The following is a 21,630-nucleotide window of genomic DNA, read 5'->3' as shown; positions in this document are numbered from 1 at the left end:
ATTTGACAGAGAACGTTAAACTGTAGGGACTGTTGGAAGCGGAATTTCGATTTAGGGCCTGAATATTGCTTTAAAATTTTCAGAAATTCGAAAGTTCGGAGAAAAATAGAAGCACGATATTTACAAATTAATAGCTCTGAATCAAGAACAGATACTGCGGTTCTCTGAACAACATCCGCTAGATCATTGAAAGCGGACAAATTCGATATGTCATATTATATCTTGCGTGAATTTGTTACGATGTGTACATGTGTCCTGCAAAAGCTGTATTTCCATATCACTAAATTTTTTGGGATTCATGTGTAACACATCACTTTCGTCCGCTTTAGATGTACTGTGATATCCAATTCCCATAATTTTTAATATCAGTTTTCGTTGACGAGTTAGAGAGTTGTAAACTTGATAGTTTCCTTTTCTGAAAATTTTCGATTTTTGCGACTTCTTAATAAAAACATTTACGACCTAAATCAAAAATTAGAAACGAAAAGTCGCTATATATTAAGTTTCTATTTTAAATGCAACAAACCTCGCCAAATTTGGTGCAGTGGTTGCCGAGAAAAACGAATTCTCCTTTTACATGTATTTAGATAGGAGCACCCGAGCTAAAGTTTCCTCTTAAACAGACGACGTGTGCACCTGGTGGTTGTCGCTGTGACGTAAGTTGCAGGACGCCGATTCCGAGACTTTTCTGCTCGCCGCCAGCTGCCACGGACGTCAGCTTATTTTGGAGGTCATGCCGAAGAGTCGCGCGCATTCCAAACGCCAAATTTTGCACGGTGGCTTTCTTTATATCTACGCTATCTCAAATTAGGCATTTTACGAGGTTTAAGATTTCGTTGCCCGTGGCATTTAATGTCGGTCGTACTGCCCAGTCATCTAAATATGGGTAAGATCGAGATTTCCTCCGCTCTAGCGTGCACAGAAAAAAAAAAGTAACGATGGCTAATGTTGCGATGGCTATAAAAGGATATGCAGTGACGTCATCGAAGCCGCCACGTTCCCGTAGAGCTAGCACAGGCGAGAAGCTATGCGTTATCTCGATTCGCTTCGCCGGCACAGTGGAAGCTGTGAACCAGTATGACGCGCCCACGTATACATATATATGCACGCTTGTATGAATCCTGTGCGTTTCATTGCTCTTCAAGTAAGCCTTGCGAAGGTTCGTTGCGACTGTAGACAAGCGCACTTTTCCTCACAAAATTCGGCAGGATAATTTTCGGCGCGTCGCCACTTTCTGTAACTGCTATATGCGTACCGATAACTGCTTCTTATCGTAGTCACACAATGCGCCGACGAGGTTTCTGTCGCTTGACCGAATAAAAAGGGCACCAACGCAATCTCTGTACAGCGTACGCGTTTGGGGCTTTTTTTAATGATATGTGCTCTTATCGCTCGTGCATACCTCGGGCCACGATGCGCGTTTGTTCTCCGCAGGTGGTGGCGCTGTTTACGATTCCCAGCCGTTATCGCTGTCAGGAGACCCCACTTGTGGTGCGGTAAGTATTTCGAGTGCACTTGACCTAGTAGTGCGCGACGCCTCGCTATCTGGCTCTTTCTCCCTAACTCTGTGCTGAAAAAATAAAAAGACTGGCTGACGGAACTCAAAGAGGACGAAAAAAAGAAGAGTCAGGACAAGTGACCTGGGTTCTTTTTTTATCTCAGTGAATATCGCGTATGACAGTTATAAGATAACCTTGATGTGAACAGGTACGTTTCATGTGTGTTCTGAATTCAATTCTGCGGTTTTACGTGCCAAAACACCGATTTGATTATGAGGCACGCCCTACAGGGGAGACCCTGGATTGATTTTGACTACCAGGGGATCGTTAACGTGCCCCCAATGCAAGGCACACGGGCGTCATTGCATTTCGCAACCCAATCGAAATGCGGCCTCCGCGGCCGGGATTTGGTCCCGCGACCTCGTGCTTAGCAGCGCAACATCATAGCCGCTAAACCACCACGGCGGGTCACGTGTGTTCTCATATGATCATACTAGATTATCGGATATGTGGTGCATGTGTCAAGTGGGATCGTTTCATAGGCCTACAATCGCTCGCTCAGAAGCAGCTGCACTTCTTTTTCTTTTACACGAACAAGAGATTACGAATACGCATTGTGGTATCCATGTAGAAGTCACAAAATCAACACATCAAATTGCAATTCGTAAACGGATTTTCTTATTTAGAGAATACAAGCGTGTCGACACGGCGTTGCGGTCAAGCATGCAAACGTCACAAACACGTCAAAGTGCCTTCGTGCAACGGCAATTTTATTTTGGATAATACAAAGGCTTACACGTTGTGGTCACGCGCAAGAGAGAATCAAAGAAACATTCAGTTGTATAAATATTGCTTAAATTATTTGTCGAAGCAGTGCGCAGCGCGTTTTAACAGGAAGCCTTACTCCGATGCCAATTAAGTACGATTTCCCTATTCAGATACTCAAAAACATAAAATTCACGAAAAATCGTAATACATGAATCGAAATGAATTACCCGGCGCATTTTCCCATCAAATGATAAAGTTTGCCACGCTTGAGATAGCTAAGTTTCGCCGACTGTTGGAAGCGAAATTTTCATTTACAGTCTAAAACCAATAAATCTCAATTTAACTGAATCACGAAACGCACACCTCCTAGCCAAAAACATACACAGCAATTCCGTAAACATTACCATGGCGTATAAAGCGTCAATGTTCAGCTCAAGTGAAACAGATTGTTTATACGTCAGTTTTGCGGAAGTAGCATCTACAGATCATTGGTATATTTTTGAGAGGTATATAATAGATCAAATTCTTCCAATTTGGAATTCTCTTCGAGTGGTTTGCAGTCTTTATTACGCATACTTTTAGAGAAACGTGAACGTGAAGCTCAGTTTCTGTTCTACAGCGATAGCTCTCAAGGGTTCCTTCCCGTGGTTTGCTTGAGGTCCGCCGGCGCCGGCTTTGAAATGCCAAATTCTTCGCGAAGAAAAAAAAAAAGATTTCATTGTGCCGCGACAATTCCAACTTACGACCAACAGAGTTAGTAGTGCAGGACTGCACTTCTCAGCCACTCCTCCGATGCTACACGACAGTGGAGACTAGAGATCCCGGAGAGCGCGATCGCACCAGCGGCTGCCAGGATTGGCTAACGCCCACTCGACATCTGTGCACTGAATGGAGCAGGCGTCTTCTTCGTGTTATTCCAGCACGTAACTTCCCCAGTTGCGGAAGCGGTCCTAAACAACGTAAGAGACTTAATCAGCCTGTTTGCATTGAAATTGATAACCAAGTATATCTATATGCACTACACTTTTTTTTTTTCGATCAGGTGGGGGCCGGAATGTACACGCCGTTTTTACAGCGCTTAGAAGCCACGTGGGCTCCCGACAGTCCGGGGGAGAGATTACGGCGACGCCCAGGGAGCTGTCATTGCAAAGATTTATAATAAGCTGCCGCACCCACATGTCGGCCTTCAGGAACGTCAACAACAGTAGATCTCGACAACGCTAGGCGAGTTGGTCGCGTATCGTAACAGCACTTTTTATTCATCTCAGTCACTTTTCTACTCACTATCGCGCGTTACGCACTACCGCCGTTACGAACACTAGATCGCACGGGTTTCGCTAATCATATAGGCGAGGTCATCCTGTGGCAGGACATTTTCCTCCGTGCCGGGCAGGCGCGCCCAGTTTGAAGGAAAAGAAAGCGAAAAAATAATAAAAATAAACGGGACAGCTTGTTGACGGAAGCGAAGCCACACAGGGCCCAACATGCAGTCATTAAAGGCGGGCGGTCGCAGAAGGTCGTGGTCGCTAATCGACTACGACGTACAGAGGGCGAGGATAACCGACTTCGAAGTGGAAGCTTCTTAGGTGTAGAGGACGGCTCCAATTTCCTTGTTCAAGCACTCTGAAACGCATAAACGCTCCTGAAAGCAGAGTGTTCTCGAAAGCAGTATACAAGGCCAACGACAGGTAATGCGCACGAAGCGTTCACTTTCGGATATCAAAATATCACAAGCGCCATCACCAACAGCCTTCATCACATCTGCCAGGTTGGCTCGGCTTTATGCGCTGTCCACCATGAGGTGGCCGGCTAGGTTTCCGCGCCGGCGCTGCCGTATTCTGAGGGAAGCGCAGTGGGGAAAAAACATTCTCGTACTGTGCTTCGGGCATATACTTATAAAAAAAAAATACCTTGAGGTAGTCCACGTTCATCCGGAACGCCCCATTCAGTAAGCGACTCGTATAGTACACGAGTTGATTCGGAAGCCTGCAGCCTCAGATCTCATCAGCCCGGATAAGCCACACGGGCTCTTCCCAACACCACCACTCCAAGGTGTTGTGTTGGCATCTTCAAACAGTCTACGCGAGAACGATACATACTCGAGTGCTCCGCTGTAGACAAGGGTCGCATTGTCTAGTGCGTGCGATTGGTCTAGACTGATGCCTTATCCTTTTCCCTCTCTTTCAGTCCACCATTCCTCTCCCCAAAAGTACGGTTGCAAAGTGGAGAAAGTTACAGGGACACTAAAGGCAAATATTATGTCAAGCTGAAGTGATAGATTAGTGTTCGAGAACCTCTAAGGAGTCAATATTATCGCGAACAGCGCCTTAATACTCGAGAAATTGAGGTAAATGCAGGACACGGTTAGAGACGCCTCCGGGACTTTCAAACACTTGCCCGATGAAGAAAGCACTCCACAGTACTAATTTTCTCACTAGTACTCAACCATTCGTAGCAAAAAACAACCTAGTGTTGTATTATAAGACGAAATAAAATGCTTTTTGTCCAGTTCTATTTCACTTTTGGAAAAAATAACTAATTGAAGTCACCCTTGACAACGACGCTGGCGGTCGAAAGGTTTCGTTTTCGTAAGACTCTGCACCGCCCACGCTTTCGCGTTTCGTTAGTTTCGTTGTCGCGCAGTGCTGCGCCAGTTTTACCAACTTGCGAAACTCGCACTAACTGCAAGTAGCAGATAATTCAACGTCCATGCGATGTCGCGTTATGCCCGAACGGTTTACGCCACATGTCCAAAAAGAAGCTGCAGCGGCGAATCCACCGCGCTGTCGCTCTGTCTCGATCTGCTCGATACCGCCGTCTGTCGGGCGCCGTTCTACCCACCGACGGCAGCAAAGGGTGTACGCAGCGTCACCACTCCCCCGGTTGGGTGGCGGGAGATTTGAATTTCGAAAAAAATATTCGGACACTTCAGGTGCAATTTTCACGTAAACTAAGTCTTTGCTGGACACGAAACAAGATTTGCGAAGATTCCAGAATGGTATTTAAACAGTCCTGGTCGACTTGGTGTTAGCCTTTACTGTCCCTTTAACCTCCTGCATTTCCTTCTTTTCCTCTCCCTGTCTCTTTCTTAAATCCTATAATCAAGACAATTTAGCCCCCATCGCCACGCTTCAGAGAGTTTAAAGAGGAAGCCTGGCACTTTAGGTGACGTATAATTCCTAGAGGAGAGAGCAAGGTGGGAGAGGAAAAGAGGTGGTAGAAGGGAGAGAGAGAGGGAGAGAGAGAGAGAGACGACACGTTGCAGCCCCAGTGCCTGAGACGCGAGGCCAAAGCACGAGCAATTCTGGCACGGCGCCGCCGCGTCAATTGCTCCATGTCTCTCTCTCTCTCTCTCTCTCTCTCTCTCTCTCTCTCTCTCTCTCTACACGCTTTTGAAGTCTCGCCCTGGCGCCTTCCTTTGTTTGTTTTCCCGGCCTTCGAAGCGACACTTAGCGTTTGGTGGGGGAGGTGGGTGGGGGGCAAAGGTTGGGAAACACGTTACGACGCCTCTGCAGCGGGCGCGCGAGCAGTCGAGCGAGACTACGTGCACAACAGTGTGGCCGTTGGGCGAACAACAGTCCACGGATGCGCCGTTAACTACAGCGCCGGCACTCGCGGTGTTAGCATATCAACGTGACGGCCGACTTTGCCCGCCTGTGAACTTACGTGACGAGATGCCTCTACCTTGGCCGATAGGTGCGTTAATTGTACCGAACGAGTAACTACTGTCGTGGTTGTTGGTTGTGGCACTACTACTACTACTACCACCATTGCTAGCGCTGCAGCTACAATTATAAGACTGCAACTATATACTACTAGCACTGTTGCTTTAATAATGAAAATTCTGTTCCTGCTACGACCACTATAGTCTATGTACTTCTGTATACAATTATACAACAACAACTAATGCTGCTGCTACTACTGCTATTACTACTGCTACTATACTGCTTGACAACTAGTATCCAATATACTGCACTGTACAAACTGAATTCATATTTGAAAACCAGGAAAGTTCGCGGAATTAACCAACATCTTTAGGTTTGAGCAGACAAAATTCAAGCGCACTGCTTCCACACACCGTCACTTAATTGCACCTACCATGACGTTGCAAGGAGACAGAGAAGTGACATTTCTTAACCGTTTCCCGCCTGATGTCTGTATGTGGCTGCACGTACTTATCTAAGCAGACTCGCAGTATACAATGCTTTTTTTCGCAATGTGCACTTGAATGCCAACCTGGTGATAAGAAAGGCGTCGCAAATCCGTACTCACCCGATACTGACAAGCTCAGTACGCGAGCACTTGCAGTGAATGGATCGCACTGATAAAACCCTATTGTGCGTGCAGTTGTACTTAACTCTCGGAAGAGCTGTCGAGCAGCAATAGCTCAGCGATGATGACGCAGCGGTGGATGATTTCAGTATCAGTAACTGCATAGCGTGGGAAGTCACGACTGTGCTTGGTGGCATACGTCAACACCATTTGCGTCACCCGACAGTTGCATCGTATTTCTACCGTGGAACGATGCCCTCTACACACACACACACACACACACACACACAAACACACACACACACACACACACACAACTTATAGTCAAAATGAACTGCTCTGTGTAGCAGACCTCTCTGCGCCATGTTTATCAGGAAGCGTCTGCGGCTAACATTTGTGCAACAAAAGGACACGCTTCAGTTGTCACACGCCATGGCATGGACGTTGCAACAGTGAATAGGGAGGTCTCCATATTATATATGGAGACTTTCACATATAATATGGAAGTCTCCATATAGTAGTATAATAAGAAACGGAGGGGGCACACTTGCAGAAAATTGCAAGTTCAACGGTTTAACATTTCGGCCGTGGCACGGCCTTCGTCAGAACAAACTTTGACGGCCGACACGTTGAACCCTTAAACATGCAATTTCTTTCAGTGTGCCCCTTCGTGTATTCAAATTATATATATATATATATATATATATATATATATATATATATATATATATGACACAACAGGATTTCAAAACGTTCAGAAAGTCACTACGGGATCTGATCCTTTCCACGTCATACTTTCATTGGATGCAGAGAACTCCTTCCTCATTTTAATAATACATATTATGCACTTCCTATGGATGCCGCATTAGTTTACTGATAGGGCCGGTGAGTCTCGGAGCAATATGCGTAGAACTGATTAAAAAGGACATACTGAGAACGAGAGATACGAACAAACATATCTCGGTGAATAAAGGTTCAGCATTTCAGTAAGATTCATCACACGCATGAGGAAAAAAAGAAAAAAAAAAGAAAAAAGAAAGCCGCGTATTTTTTAGTTCGTGAGGAAGCGGCATTTGAAGTAGTACGGATCGGTAAATTGCAACAAGACACAAGCGAATAAGGTTCGTGCTTTCCCACATACGTACAACATGCAAAAAGTATCAGTATCGCAAGTTATGAAGAAAGCCGGAGGAAAAATTTGCGATGCGAAAAATTCAGTTTTGAAGTTTGGCAAGAAAGCAAGAGTTAAAAAAACTGAAACAAGACTATTAAGAAAATCGGCAATAAGAACATAGCTGCCAACGGCCTGAATACCAGGCTCCCCACCTGCAATAGTTACGTTCGCTACCCTGCGAATGCGCAAATGATCAGCCCCGTGCATGATTGCGGACAGCCATGCCCATGATTGCAAGCATGTGCCCTCATTTCAAAGTCATTGCAGTGCTTGCAAGCTCTCATACATGACCGGTTTGGTCAGGCTTGGGAGCTGTAAGAGACCACGATCGCGGCGATTTTCCGGATACGTCCCCCGAATTCGGAGAGAGAGGCACAGCAAAACGAAAGCCAAGGTAAGAAATGAGCCATTTAGAAATAGTGGGGCCCAAGCAACTTCGCGTATAGCCCCTCAAGCATACGCAATAGTGCATTCGTACGATCGAAGAAATCCTTAACTTTCATGCTGTATATATACGGCGCATCACGTGACTACACGTCACGGATTGCTGTTGCAATTATCTGGCTCCACCAAGGCGCGTACGGACGTAAAATGAAGAGCTATCACCTATAATGTACTAGATGCTATTATTCGCACGCCGAATCTGCAACGCGTGAAACGATGTTCTTTTTCTTTTCTCTCTCTCTCATTCGTCGCGATAAAGGAGGCCCATTACTTTTACGCGTTATACGCGCAGCTGGGGCCATTCATTCCCCACCGTAACGAGTGTCTCCATCGTTAGGCGCAGCTTAACGTCGGCAGACGTGATTACCGCACCGTGGCACTCGGACCAGGATGCAACACACACGTCCGACAACTATTGCAAAGGAAACTTCTGAAAAACAAGGACGCGACTTGCACCCAAGGGGCGCACGCTGCCATCCGCTTATTTATGGCACGCGCGGAACGTTTCGTTTCTTAGCGCCATCACAAAAGGAAAAAAAAAGCCGCGTCGTCGCCCGAAAGATGATGGCAATGCAATAATACGCGAAACAAGGTTGCGGTAGTTTTATGAGCAGACTAAATTGCAGTAAACAGTCTCTTACTAACTACAGACACGCGTGGTATCATGCGTCGAGGTACACACATGAACAGAGTTCACTATATGACCACGATCATTCGCGCTCACAACGGTGGCATGTTGAGCATCACCTACAGCAGGGGGCGCTCGTGCTTGCCCCCATATAGAGACCCCGCCCCCCTCCCTCCCCAAGAGCGAACGTTCCACGCTGCCGCTCCCTTTACCGTTCCACTGCGTCGCGCCTCCGAAACGCAGCAGATCACGTGATTTCTAACACTCGGCGCGCGGGAAGACAGATGGCATCAAGGCACCTGCCTTTTTGGGAGCGCCATTCTGTCGCCACCATGCTTGCGGCCTGAATGTCCAACGAGCGTGAACGTAGAAAGAAACGGTGCGTCCGATAGTGAACATTCAGACTCCTTGGACATTCCGTTTTGGTTGGACGTATTCCGTCTCGGTTGGACTTTCCGTCTCCTCAGTCATGTGACACACTGGACTTTCCGTCTCCTTCGCAATTCCATCGGCTTGGGCACGCAAGCATTAAATCTTCGTCGTGCTTGCACAATACAGCCCGATTTCTTTTTTCTGGTGCCCCTTTAAGAAGGGAGGAGGATATAGCACTGTAGAATACTGCTCCTTGATAAGTTACGCTGTGCAACGAGCACCCCATTTATGAGCGCGAAGATATACGTGCAGCAAACGCTATACAGGATTCATAAAAGTGAAGAGAGACCCGTCAAACAGGCGCTTTTATACGTTCTGCCCGATATGCAGGAGACGCGGTGCGCGGTTGCGCGACCCTCATAACGGCTGACCTCACGCCTCGAGACACCGCTCCACAGTGGAGACATTCCGCAGCAGCAAAAGTGCAAGGATGAGGGGGGGGGGGTTGTTTTGTTATATAAGGACTGGCACGGCCACTATCTTTCCCGCTCGAGAGTCTCTGGTTGCCGTTTTGATTCGTTGCGCGCGTAACCTTGACGCACGTGCCACGGCCACACCAAACAAAGTTCATGTTTCGGACGCGCTTGGCGGATGCCGCAACGCGACACGCGAGCAAGCTGTCGCACAGCCTCAATCCATCATTACGAGCCGACTCCTTATCATCGCCGTCATCAGCCTATTTCATGTCCGTAGTGCCACGTTCCTTTGGGAAACAGGCGCTAAATCCATCCTGGGTGTTGTCTCGGTGTTTTCAACGGATTACAGGGACCGTTGCAAGAAAACACGTACCAAAGATCTTCAACACACACACGCGCACACACACACACACACACACACACACACACACACACACACACACACACACACACACACACACACACACACACACACACACACACACACACACACACACAAACGCGCGCGCGCGCGCGCGCTCGCGCAAATAACATCCATTATTAACAAATCTCCGTACAGTTAAACAGAAAAAGCTTCTACAAGCGCAAACCTACAAAAATTGATCGATATAGCAATGAGCCTAGCAGAAAACACGTAGAGTTCTCCAGGTATCGGTACGACGTGTTCAACGGCGAGTACTGGTGAGTGACCTAAGGCCGCAGGCCGCTACTCGTACTTGCCGTCGTGCCTTGAACGTTGTTGAAGGTTGCCTTGCTTCTGTCGCTGTGGCCTCTGAGGAGTCGCTCGCTTGCTTGCCGCGCCCCTACCTCGTGGCTGGGTGGAAGTCCCGCGGGTATCGGTCCAGGAGACCACCGATACCGCACCTCCGCAACCTCTGCCGTCTCGCCTCCGCTGGGTCTGTGGCAGTTAGCAAAGAGGAGCCAACCGCTACCAAGAGAAGGCTCCGTCGTCGGAAACAATACCGCCGACTGGGTAGGCGCCTCGAAAATTCTGGACCATATGTCCGGTTTGTTCCTGTACCGAAGCCGCCTTGACTCCTTCGAGCATCCCGTCGACGTGTCCCCGTCGTTACCACCCTTCTCTTTATTTATCTGTCTTTCTCCAACCTCCTTTTTCTTCCGCTTCTCTCTCTGGACCCCGTGGTGCGCGCTGATTGGTGCTCAAAGTTTTTTCTTTTCTTTTTCTTTCTTACTTTTCTTCTTTCTTTTTTTTTTTTCGGCGCCGGCATGGGCATTCGCCCCGAGGACTGCCGCTCGCCTTCATCATCTTCCAAAGCACTTCAGCTGTCTGCCGGACAGCACGCATAGCGCTCATTACAATGTCCACTGCAGCACAAAGGTCTCTCTCAGCGATATTCAACTGCCCCTGCCTTGCATGAGCTCACGATCCTTTCCTCGCAAATTATCAAATTTCATCATCATCACCTAGTTCTCTGCCCTTCTCCACTGAGCTTCCCTTGACATCAATATTCGATTATAATATACGACCGCCTAAATTAACCTCTCTGCCTTTCCCACCCCATATTTCTCTCTCTCTCTCTCTCCCTCTAAATTCTGGAGTTTCACGTGCCAGAACCGTGATCTGATTATGAGTCGCGCTGTATAATGGGGAACTCTGCATTGATGCCGATTTCCTGGAACGGCTCCCTAACGTGCACCTAAATCTAACTACACAACCGTTCTTTTTTTTTTTCTTTTTCGCATTTGGCCCCGTTAGTAACGGGGCCGCCGTGGCCGCGGGATCGCACCCGCAACCTCGAGCTCATCGCCATAGCCACCTTAGCCATAGCTCGTCGCCACAGCCATAGCCACCAACCTACCGCTGCGGCCACGTAGCCCTTGCTTACCCGCTCCAAGCATTACATGGCCTGTGCAACACTATTTCCTTCCTGTTCAGATAAACTAGAATACTGTCTATTACCCGTTTGCTCTATGATCCACACCGCTGTCTTCCTGTCGATTAGAGGTCTATTGCACAGGCAAACAAATAGGCAATATTTTAATATGTCCCGTACGACAGCCGCCGCTGCAGCTCAATCGTTGACCATTCCACGCGTGATATGGAAGATGCGAGTTCGGCCAAGACCTGTAGCAAATCATCTCTTCATCCACTTTCAATTAGCTTTTGTTTAGTATTTCAATCTTTCAATTGAAAGGAACAGATAACGAATGAATGAATGAGGCCTCTATATTTCCGCTTAATCAAAACAGATGACACGATCAAGTCAGAGTTAGCAGCGTGAAAAGTACAAAGACGCGGAGTTTTGTTCGAAGTCGTCGTAGAAGTGTCAAGGAAGATTGAATGGAACAACGTGTCAATGGCGCGAGGAGCCTAGCCGGAATCGTATTCCCGATCGATCACTTTCAAGGGTTTCATCGATGAGCACGTGTTAAATCGATAATTAAGCCAACCGGGGCGCACTGTGAGGACGTTGTCGCTGCGGTAAGTATTGGTGCTGAACCCTACCTCACTCATAAGTGATTAGTGACTCATATTCTGGATAAATTGTAGAAACACCACCACACGCTTCTTGCACGTAAAAAGGATCACATTTGGCCTCAACTCGTTGGCACGATGCATTGCGTATGTTTACACATGTCTGAATAAAGTCAAAGTGTGAAGATTGAGAAACAAGATATCTTAATTTGACAACTTTAATAATTTGATTAAACACCTTCTTGTTGCCTAAACGAAGAAATATGATTGTGGGAGATTCACTGTCAGTTTAGCTTTAAAGTCACTATGGAATACCTTACTCGATAACCTTAAAAGAATATTCTGCCATATTAGCTGACTTAAATTCGAGTTGTGCGTTTTCCAGCAATGAATGCAAACCCGATTGAGTATATATTTTTATGTAGTATTCTCATGACACTTTTTTATTATGTTTATATGCTTACATTTCTATCATGTGTGTATGAATTTGCCCTCTGATGTAACGATTTTGAGTTTCGTATTTGTAAGTATTAGCACGAGGGCCTCGCCCTTACAATCTTTTGGCTTCTGACCTCCTTCTGTATATATTTTAGAATCAGATGAACTTGTACTATATACAATAAACAAATTGAATTGAATGGATACTAAATTTGTCTCGCAATGCTGGCCCTGGGGTCACTGACATTATCGCGACGTGATGACAAAGAACAGCTTGCGATGTTGTGCAGCAATAAAGGCTACAAGTATATGATGGTGTTGCTCATACGAAAACAAAACACACGAGTGCCGGACTCGTTTTTCCGAGCTGTAAAGGCGTTGCCACTTTTTCCGCTGTAGCCGTGCACATATCGGTGCACAAACCAGCGGCGCCGGTGCGTTGTCAGGGCATTGCAGGAAGTGGCATGCAGATAACGAGTTGCCGCGACGACATTCACTGACTGCTGTTATCGGTTAGTAGATTAGTGGAGTGCCGGAAATCCGTGCCTCACTGGGAGCTCCATAGAAACCCCCATTCTACCCCCCTCACCCCCCCCCCCCCCCCCCGTCGTCAGCCACTCCCTTCCTTGCTACTCAGTAGGAAGCCTGTGAAAACACTCAAACTGCACTTCACTGGCCGCGACCTTGGCTTTGGTGTGCTGGCCATCCTATTCCGCAGCACAATGTCACATTCAGGCGTACTGTCGAATTCAGGCGTACTGTCGAATTCCGCCATCTTGTCGGCTCTGATTGGCTGACTGGGCGGCTTCAACGTTTGTGATTGGCTCAAAACACCAATAAGGTGGAATCGCACGTGTGTCCAGAGGAATAGCACCCGTGTCCGCCAGTCAAATGATGCGCTAGTCATACTAAAGGGGGGGGGGAGGGGCATACTGTAAGTGTCCACCTAGTGGACATTTATATTTCACCTGCTGCTGAAGTTCTGATTGGCTGGGCTGGTGTACGAGGCCAGCCAATCAGCATTTCAGCAGCAGACAAAATGAACATGCCCACTAGGTGGACACTTACAAAGACCCCCCCCCCCCCCTAAATATATGAAACTGTTCGATCGGTAAGTGTATGCCCTTGCGAGTTCAAACCGCGTTAATAGACGCTTCACGAGGTTAGATTAAAGATGAGATTGTGAGGGTTAACCTCCCGAAAACGCACAATTTATTATTAAGGACGCCATAGTGGAGGAATCCGGGTTGATTCGGACAACTTGGGATTCTTTAACGCGTTCCTTAATCTAAGTATACGAGCGTTTTTCTTTGTTTCATTTGGCCCCCATGGTAATGCGGCAGCCGAGGTCGGAAGAACACGCACGAGGCTTAACCAACTAACTATCGCTTGCGTTGTTAAATGTGTGCCCAAATCTCAGGTGTCAGCTTTGGCAGAGGGTGTGTATAGTGAGGCATCGCGTCGTGCATGTCGAGCGGGCGGCGAGCGATTCCCGTGCATGACTTATTTGATTAAGAATAACGGCCCCAGCTTAGATTACCATGTGCAGCGGACTTCTCAGCTTCTCTACTACCGAATCCTTTAACTCGTTCTACTCGAAATAAAACGAAACTTCGAGTGTGCGCGTGTTATGTGCGAGCCCGAAGGTCGTTCTAGCACCCGTCGGTACGTTTGCTTCTTTCCGCAGTTCTGCCATGCATAAATCTTTATAAACCGACTCTCGCTCAACTTCCTGCACTTCGGAAATTACCATAGGCGATTCGGACCGTAATTACGCAAGCGCACGCGCGTCGCGGTCACATAGCTGCAATACATCCTCCAACAGCGGCCTCGAAGCACGAGTGACCATATGCCCGAAGGCATCGATAACCGTGCTCGGATCATTCTATACACAAGGTTTAATGAGTCACGCACACTCGGAAAACGATCCGCGAGTAACATGACGACAGACGCGCCATGCGTGCAACTTGACCAAAGTCTCGCGGCGTACAATTTCGTTTCTTTTTTTTTTTTTTTGTACGTTGGTCGGAGACACGTGTATTCATCCGAACGAACATTCGTTACAACCGCTATTGCGCCACCCAGCGTCTCAACACGGCGTGTCGCGTCGGGTAAGCAATTTACCGGTGAGCTTGAGTAAACTACCAAGCCCGCAGTGCAGAAAACCCTGTGAAGAGTGATTTGTCCGGCGACGTCGGAGCGCGCGTTTTTCTTCCAGGTCAAAACACAAGAAAAGCTCGGATATCGCTGTTGCCGAAGGTAATTCTCATACACATATGTACCACAAGACTTTGCAATTTGATTGATTGATTGATTGATTGATTGATTGATTGATTGATTGATTGATTGATTGATTGATTGATTGATTGATTGATTGATTGATTGATTGTGGGGCTCCAGGTTTCCTCTGACCACCTGAGTTTCCTTAACGAACATAATATACCTGTACGCGGCCACAAGCGTTTTTGAATTTCGCCCAGAATGGAATGCGACTGCCGTGGAAGGGAATTGAACCGGCGACCTCTTGCCCGCAGTGGGACACCGTATACGGTATATCCACTGAGCAACAGCGGCTGCTACTGCAGGCTAGGGCTTTCGTCGTGGGAATTTTTTCGCACATACACTTGCAAGGCAGTATACGCGAACAACTAGACCACGCGCAAGCACAATATTACTCATAAGGCACGCGCTGATTATATAGGTTCGCGAATGCTTGCGAGATTTTGCTCAAACGATTCCCAATTCCAGAGGCTCAGGAAGTATAGCAGCACGCTCTCTGCGCCAATCCATCCATATCTGGCACCGGAACAGGATGAAACGGCAGGGTGCCTGACTGAGCTACTTGGTGGCCGTCATGACGCGTATTGCGGCTCGGCAGTCACTTCCGGCGCATGCAGCCCGCAAAAGTGTAGCCTCGCAGATCCGTTTTTGTTACTCAGAGGCAGCCGACAGTGGGGGCGTAGATTTGGGACACGAAGTATTAGTGAATAGCACAAAAAATGCAATGACAAAGTTCAGACAAGACAAGCCGCTACAAAAATAGGCGGTCACTGCGTACCTGCCAACCCTAAACCTGTGAGATTTAGAATTCGTAGAAATCCCGCAATTGGAATCAGGGGTGGGGGGGGGGGGGGGGGGGGAGGGGCAAGCTCATACCTTTGTTGGAATAGGTATGTGTGCTTATTACTGATTTAACTTCAGCGCAGCACCCAAGGTGCAGCGAACTTGGAAAAGCAGCGACCGGCAATTGCCACACACTGCCTTTAGATCGAGCTTGCTTCTTCAGCGAATTTGCTGTTGCCGATTTCGCATGCTTCAGGAAGAATACTTAATGATCTTACGATTCCAGCCCGATGACGCCTGCCTGGGGGCTCACATTAGTCTCTGCCCGAACGAAGCGTCATTTATGAAATGCGATCTGTCATTGGCTGTCGTCTTCCTGCCTGAGATTTATTATTAGATACGAAAAAATGTGTACACGCCTGTGACACCGCGTTCGCCGAAATAAATCATGCAATAAAAAATGTATGCCCACAATCAACTCCGTAGTATTCTGCCGCCTTTCAAGTAAACCTATAGTTCTTTGTGCGATAACACTACGGCTATGGAATGCTCATTCGCACATGTGCCTCGATGCCACGTCATTTGTACTGCTTCCACGATTACACGGTCGCTGTTGCCTCCAGTGTTCGCACTGATGGAATTGAGCTGTGCAGGAGAGGCAAGTTTTGTAGAAATCAGACTTGTACACGTTTCAGAAAAAGCAGCAGCCGATTACAATTACTTCATTTAAAAAAATGTAACTGATTACAGTTACTGATTACTGCCCCACAATAGTACTTCATGAATCCCTCATAAGTTATCGATTACTTCTACGTTACTTTCTTCCGAACATTTTATAACATTGCCCAGATACCGTAAGTAGGACGAGCTAGCCTGGCACGTTCAGTGCTTACACTAGAGCCCTTCCAACATTGCTTATCACTACTAACACATACTTTTCGAAAACTTCATCGGTCGCCTTCTCTCGTTTTTTGTCGTGCAGACATCAGCAGCGACATCTTGCGCACGAGACTCGTTACTCAGCCCCTGGGTCCTCCTCTGTCATGCGCAACGCTTCATTGTTGCTGCGACTTGAAGATGACGCTCCTGGATGGGCCAATGAAAAACTCTAGAAATAGTCTCTCGATGATGTACTGGCCTTAACATCTTAAGTGGCCGTCGCTATATCGAGACATACCAACACCGGTTCAAACCGTTGGCTAACAGCTGGTGGAACGTTGACAAAGGGGAAATACATATTGAACCTGTCGGGTTTACCCATGTGAACACGCGCATTCACGAGATATATGCTTGAGAAGAACTTTAGTTTGGCCTAGTCGGCGTTTACTGCATATCAAATTGACCGCAAACAAAGACGAGGACAGCGGAAGAGAACACAAAAACGACACGGGCGGTATGTCGAGACCATGCGACACGGCTGTCTCTCTCGCGAGAACGCCGTGTCGCATGGTCTCGGACGCTCTCTACTGCAGTTCCCGTAAAACTCACGTTCCCAAGGCTGCGTCATCTGTTACAGCTTGTCTCGTCAATAAAGTAACTAATTACATGTAATTGGTTACCGCAAAAAAATGTAATTGAATTACAGTGACCATTACCGAGTGAAAAAGATGTAGTCGTTAAATTACAAAATTGCCAAGAAATGTAACAGTCTACAAGTAAGTAATTACAGGTAATGCATTACGTACAAGTCCGGTAGAAGCCCCCGATCTTGCCCTATATCTCTCTCCTAGAGCTCCCCCCCACCCCCCCATATCGTCCCTCAATCTTTCAATGGATAATGGTTTATTTGTCATTTGTAATTTGTTGCAATGTATTTTCCCTTGTCCTGCAATAGTCTCCATGTGGAGGCCAGCACCATGTATGTCATAAATAAAAATAAATAAATAAATTTCGCAGAATCATTGCCCGCCTCGTTGGCTCAGTGGCTCCGGCTTTCAATGGTGCTGAGCACGAGGTCATGGGTTCGATCCCCCGCCGCAATGGTCGCACTTCGATCGGGGCGGAATGAAAATTAAGATATGCTCGCGTACTTGGAATTTAGGGGCACGTTAAAGGTCACTATACGGGTGACTGCAATTAGTTCGGATCACCCCCGCCGCGGCGACTCACAGCCCGCGAATTGCTTTGGAACGTGTAACCCCATAATTTCATTTGCGCAATCACTGAACTTGAAAAGTTTGGATGACAGCTCGAGCGTCCGGTCAGGGTTACAGTTAGTCAAACGCCAAAATACAAGCTGACAAAAAAAAAAAAAAGAGATAAGAAAAGCCAGGACGCTTCGGCTCTCGTAGGGGAGTCATGCATGGATCCATAGTGTAGGAGTCCAAATGTATACTATTTATTCATTTATTTGATGTGGTCGGCGTCCGTTTCTAGTTTATGATAAGTCGCTGCCAAATAAATACGACGAGCGTCAATGTCCCTCACGTAACTTCTCCACGGAATGCTGTGAACGTCACAAGCTGCACATGTGAAACAGTAGGTATGCTGCAGTCATTTCTTTTCGACTCCTTTTTTTTTTTTTTTTTTTACGGTAAAGACTTTTCTCACCCACCCGCCGTGGTTGCTCAGTGGCTATGGTGTTGGGCTGCAGAGCACGAGGTGGCGGGATCGAATCCCGGCCACGGCGGCCGCATTTCGATGGGGGCGAAATGCGAAAACACCCGTGGTGCTTCGATTTAGGTGCACGTTAAAGAACCACAGCTGGTCGAAATCTCCGGAGCCCTCCACTACGGCGCGCCTCATAATCAGAGAGTGGTTTTGGCACGTAAAGCCCCATAATTTTTTTGTTAATTTTCTCACCCGTTCCTGTCTGTCGCTTTCTTTGCTTCGTCACCGCCTCGTTTCCAGCCCTCCCGACGAGAAAAAAAAAGAAAGAGAGAGAGATACAGCCGCGGGTCCGTGCCAGGAACTTGCAGAACTTGGCAGCGGAAAGCCCGAAACGATCAATCACGCGCGTGCCCACGTCACACGTCGCACACAGGGTGTGCACGGGCGCATCTGCAGGCTGGCTTTGCTGGATCCCGTTATACGCCCACACTGCAGTTCGTACACACTGGAGCTGCCACGCTATTAGAACCGTGCCACGTAGTCTGTGCCTTTTTCGAAACGCGGAAGTACAGCTCATATGTGCAGCTGCAGAAGCAGCCAAACAGCCACTGAACTACACAGGCGGAAGCAGTCATTGTTTAGTTTGTAGGTGGTGATGATGATGATGATGATGATGTTGCAACTTGACGTGCGTTTTCGAAGTGCGCGCACCTTTTACCACCTGATCTGGCGATCCTTCAGAGTTCGGACTATCACCACTAACACGTGCTCCTTCCTATCTTCCTGCCACTCGGCTACTTATTTATACGCTCTACAGCTTTGAATAAACGTTCATTTTGTTCTACTGACTACGCTGATGCTTCGCTGGTCTGGCAGAGCCCGCCATGGCTATGCTACAGATATACGGGGATTTGTGGCGCAAGGGTTAATGATGGCCAAAGAGCGTCGATAAGTGGTATGATGTAGTCGATAAAAAAAAAAAAAGAAATTATGGGGTTTTACGGGTCAAAACCACGATCTGATTATGAGGGACGCCGTAGTGGGGGACTCCGGAAATTTGGACCACCTGGGGTTCTTTTATGTACACGGGTGTTTCGCATTTGTTTCGCAATGTTTCGCAATCCAAGTACACGGGTGTTTTCGCATTTGGTCCCGTCGAAATGCGGCCGCCTTGGCAGGGATTCGAACCCCTGCTTAGCAGCTCAACACCATAGCAATTAAGCAACAACGGCGGGTGATGTAGTCGATTGTGTGGTTAAAGAGAAAAGGCATGGACGCAACATGGCTGTACGGAGGCCTAAACGCAGTCGCTGTAGTATTGCGTGAAATATATAGCAAGTTTTGAAATATTGACAATAATTGATGCATGCTGTGATCATACAATGTATGTTACAAAGCGATGTTGTACTAAATTGTGCCAAATTGTTTCTTTACACAGAAAGCGAAATCAGTTGTATGGAAAACGTTTTCGTTATACAGTAATCTGCGCTGTGAATGCACGTACGCGTGTTGACTGCTGACATATTGGGCTTTGGCAATACGCATACACGTGTGGCAGGATATATACGCTTGATTTATGCGACTCATTTATTCTATATTTTTTCCCTGCGCTTGGTTCGTGGAGAAAGCAGCCCCGCAGTACTGGTTCGAGGACCTCTCCCCTCCAACAAAGCCAACACAGCCAAATAAATGTTCGTTTTTCCCGACAATTTTTACAATGGAATACAGACTTAAGCGGACGACATTGGATACCGCAGGAAATTCACGTAAAATACTGTGGGCTTTCGTTAGTGGGCGCAGATTTACTCTGCAGACGCGACAAGACGTCACTTCTGTACCTACAAATGACGTGGTTTGCTGTATTTTTTTTTTCGTTGATGTTATCTGAAATATGAAAAGATCATTAAAGTTGACGCTCATTTACTTCAAGAGCATTCGAACTCGCGTACGGTTTCGTTGGCTGCAATGACCTGCTAACTCCTTAACTATGCAGCTACATGTCATTCAACGATCCCCTAATTGTCCCGAATTCTGGTCACGCACGCAGCCTTATTAAAGTTGCGTATTATCTGTGCATTCACGTCTGCAGAACTAATTTAAATCACGTACTATCTGTGCAATCAAGCCTGCACCACTCATAACCTGCAGCAACCCTTCGCAAGAAAACACGCCAGTATAGTCCATGCGGCTGAATCGCAAAGTCACGCAGCGGCTCTTCCGGTCAACCTGCGCTTCCAACGTGGAAGGAATTCGGCTTTGACACTTGAAGCACTCGGACACTGCGGTTATGCACACGAAGCGAGATGCCGTCTGGGTCGACTCTCTTGACTGCAGAATCCCGGCTGAACTTGGGCAGATAGTGTGTACACAAACACACTACGCACACGCTGGCTGCTGGGATAAGATTAGGTCTATACAAGTCCACCCCGGTGGTGCTTCGAGTTGAACGAGTGGTCACTGAGAGATACCACGCGAAGCAGCAACGAGCACTACGTATGAACCGAAGACAGTTGTGTGAGAGGTGGGCAATACGCAGGTCGTATAACATAATTCGGGCACCTGTTCAACACCCTCCACGCACACGCGCACAGCCTGTGACAAATAAACAAGAATCACTCTTTATCAGTGAAAAAAAAAAAAAAAAAAGATCGCCGTCTAAGACATCCAAGAACATCCAAGGAATGGACATCCAAGAACATCCAAGGACATTCTTGGAATGACATCCAAGAAACGACCGTAACGGTCACCATCAACGGTTTAGGAAGAAACTGTTTGTTTGGCTCTTTATTTCTGAGATTAAGACAACCAGGGCTCTAGCACCGCATGCCAAAAATAAATAAAAGAAAGTCGCTTAGCCCAGTGAAAAATTTTTCGCGCCTAACGCAGCTTGAACGAAAAGGCAAAGAACAACGGTATCGACAGAAACCACCAAAGCGGTCACCATCACGGAGTAAACGGTAGGAATAAACTTCTTGACAGGTGGGACACCTGACTTCGTAAGCCAAGCGGGACTTGTAACATTGTACTCACCGATGCCGCTCCGTTGCTCTCGCTCGACGATCGCAAAAGTGCGCAGTTCGGCGTGCTCCCGGTTCGGAAGCGGTCCTTCCGTCCGCGTCGCAGACGGTCACGCGCGTGCACGTGTACGCGTGTGTTCAGCTTTTCGCCAAGCCAGCAGGCGTCCGCCACTGTCGATGACCACGTGACAAGCGCCGGGCGTGACTCGCCGTCTACGTTGACCCTCAGCCTCCGCTGCCGCCTCCGCACCCTTCCTTCGCCTCAGCTGCCGCAGCTGCTGTTGTCGTAGTAGGAGAGGAGGACGCGCTGACAGCCTTTGGCTGCGGCGCTGGCGATACGACGCACAACGCCCCCGTAATGTTAGCGATGCCAGACGCCAGCACGACCGTTTAGGAGGAGGGAAAGAGGAGAGGGAAGCTGTTGCTCTATGATGAGCAACAAGCTGTTTTGCTTGTTTTCCCGTTTTATTTTCCGTGCTTTGCTGACACAGC

General features: G+C 47.6%; 1 protein-coding gene across 1 annotated transcript in view; it reads right to left on the bottom strand.

Annotated features, from left to right (window-relative positions):
• Positions 1-21,340, bottom strand: part of LOC142588156 (fatty acid CoA ligase Acsl3-like) — a 54,180-nt gene extending 32,840 nt beyond the window's left edge. The window contains exon 1 of the mRNA XM_075699655.1: positions 21,152-21,340. The gene's annotated coding sequence lies outside the window, so the exon portion shown is untranslated. The remainder of the gene's footprint in view (positions 1-21,151) is intronic.
• Between the last annotated feature and the right edge of the window lie 290 nt (positions 21,341-21,630).

The sequence above is a fragment of the Dermacentor variabilis genome, chromosome 7 (assembly GCF_050947875.1).
Source record: "Dermacentor variabilis isolate Ectoservices chromosome 7, ASM5094787v1, whole genome shotgun sequence".
Lineage (NCBI taxonomy): Eukaryota > Metazoa > Arthropoda > Arachnida > Ixodida > Ixodidae > Dermacentor > Dermacentor variabilis.
This window is presented reverse-complemented; position numbering and strand designations above follow the sequence as displayed.